We start from the raw sequence: 2,763 nt of genomic DNA on the forward strand, positions 1-2,763 counted from the left end.
ACCCCTCCTAGACTTGGCTGGGGGGTGATGGGGGGAGAGAGAGAGAGGTGTGTGTGTGTGTGTCCGTTGTTCAGCTTCTCCTCCGCACATTTTTGTGTCCCATTTTCTGCTCCTGTCTTGGTTGAAGACACTCAAGTTGCAAACCTTCTCCCTTTATTTTTTTTAAATTATTTCTTTGCTGGCCTGCAGAAGAAGCCTCACTTGGGGAAAAGCCCAGAGTCAGCACTTCTTCGAAGGGCAGCCAAGAGAGCACAGACAAACTATCCGGTTGTGGTCACACACTGAGGGGTGGGGGAGAGGAGGAGGAATCCGTATCATCTGTAGCGGAACCCCTCCGGGGAATACAAATAACATGTTCGTGCAAAGGGGATCCATTACCTGCAATCCAACGCTAAAGGCTACCCAAGCAATTCTGAGATGCCACCAAGGCCCCCCGCTGGGTCCAGGCACGGTCTCATTTACCAAACATTTCAAGCTCCTTTCCTTCGGGTAAGGAAACCGCTGCAAGGCGCCGGAGTCAGGGCACCGGGGCTCTTCCTTGCACAGCTGCAGGGAACCGTATGGGGTGGTTCCGGACAGGTGTAGGATACGGCAGGAGAGGAAGCCTCAGGAAAGAACTTGCATCGAGAGAACGCACACGTTTTGGAAGCAGAGAAAGCTGGCACCATTGCACATTGAGTTCAGTGGGTCTGAGGCTAAGAGGCAAAGAAGGAAGGCCCATAGCCAGGGAGACAGACCAGGGACAGACTGCACTTGCTCCCGGTGTGGAAGGGATTGTCACTCCCAGATTGGCCTTTTCAGCCACACTAGACGCTGTGCCAGAACCACCTTTCAGAGCGCGATCCCAGAGTCTTTCGAGACTGAAGGTTGCCAATGTAACTTGCAAATAAAGGTGTATAAGATTGCAGACTCTGGGCCCAATCCTATCCAGCTTTCCAGTGCCTATGCAGCCACAATTCAACCCCAAGATAAAGGAACAAATGTTCCCTTACCTTGGGGAGGCCTCCATGACTGTTGCCCCACCACAGGGTGCGGCGCACACTCCATCAGCATAGCTGCATCAACACTGGAAAGCTGGATCAGACTGGGGCCTCAGCCACTACAGTGCACCAGCTCCAATGGACAGTGGGCTTGTTACGGGCTTGGAACCTGTGGATTTCAGTGTCTGCGGATACGGAACCCACAGCTGGAGGACCTCAGAAGACCTCCCAGACATGACCAGAAGCCGCTCCCAGTTTGCACCAGCTACTTCTGGTTGCATTTGGGAGGTGCTCTGAGGTCCTACAGCCATGGATTGGGATTAGTCTGAATTTGAGGGTTGTTTTTTTTTGGTGGTCAATCATTGAGGAATCGGTGAGCAATGTCCTTACACACTGAGTGCAAGGATTTCAGGGCGGCAACTTTCTCACCCCCATTTCAAAGTAAACGCAGCTTAGATTTGAAAATGAAAACAACAGCCCCCGACACTCATTGTCTAAGAAGCGTTCCGGGTTCCTGAACTATGTTGTGCAATTTCCAGATCAAAGGTGCTCCACTTATCAACACAATTATGTTTATTGCTTCCTGAGAACCAAGGAACTGTATCTAACACTGCCTCCCTTTGGCAGACCTTCAGACTCTTTACCTCTGCAGCCTTATCTACCAGACTGGAATGTTATCTCCTGCCTGGCAATTGGTTTTTGTTCTGCTCTGTCTCCTTTGAAACAGTGTGTGCCCATGGAACATTGAAACATGGCGGCCCATGGAGGTTTTGCAATCAGTGGTGTTCATGGCATCTCGCATAAGCTCTGCAAGAGCTCAGCTGCCAAGACCAACCAGTGCCCTTTGCAAGAGCCCACCTGCAAGTCAGAATAACCTTGGCACACAGTTGGCTTACATACCCAACCCAAGGCATCTTGAATACCAGGAATGCCTGAAGACAGGCAGTCGGCGAACATGGGCAAGGTCCATTGCTGGTGGTTGCCTTCAGGAGAATTGGACCCAACCAGCAACTGGAGCCCACTGGCTGGGTGGCCTCCCCTTTTCCAGAGTCAGCCTGCCTACGAGACTGACTTGAGGGAGTAGCCCTAGGTAGCACAGCGGCAAGGTCACCTGCCACCTCTCTCTGCCTTTTCCTCCTCCCGCTTCTGGAATTTGAAAAGTAAGAGGGAAACAGAGGGAAAGAAAATATATGGAGGACAGAGGACTGGTGTACTAGAGTGTCTGCAACATTCTAGCCCACCGCACTCTTTGCTCCACACTTCCTCTTTCGCACCATTCCCTTCCTTTTTGAATCTAGACCAGGGGTGTCCAAAGTTTTTGGCAGGAGGGCCACATCATCTCTCTGACACTGTGTTGGGGGCCGCAGAAAAAAAAGAATTAATTTACATTTAAAATTTGAATACATTTACATAAATGAACATATTAAAGATGAACTTATATGAATGAATGAAGGTCTTGCAATAGCTCAAGGCCTATAAAAGGCCTTGTACAAAGCAAGGCCAGCCTTTCCTTTGCTGCCGCTACTGCATCACAGACATGAAACAGCAAGCAGCGGAGGGAGCCCTCATCCCACAGCTCACGCAAGAGGTCAAACAGTTGCTCTCAAGCTGATAGCAGTTGCATCGGGCCAGTGTGGGCTCCAACAAATCTCCGGAGGGCCAGAGGCTTATTGGAGACTGGGGGCCCCCTGAGGGCCACATTGAGAGGCCTCGAGGACCGCATGTGGCCCCAGGGCTGGGGTTTGGGCACCCCTGATCTAGACAGAAAGTGGGAGAAGCACAC

The sequence above is a fragment of the Tiliqua scincoides genome, chromosome 13 (genome assembly GCF_035046505.1).
Source record: "Tiliqua scincoides isolate rTilSci1 chromosome 13, rTilSci1.hap2, whole genome shotgun sequence".
NCBI classification, from domain to species: domain Eukaryota; kingdom Metazoa; phylum Chordata; class Lepidosauria; order Squamata; family Scincidae; genus Tiliqua; species Tiliqua scincoides.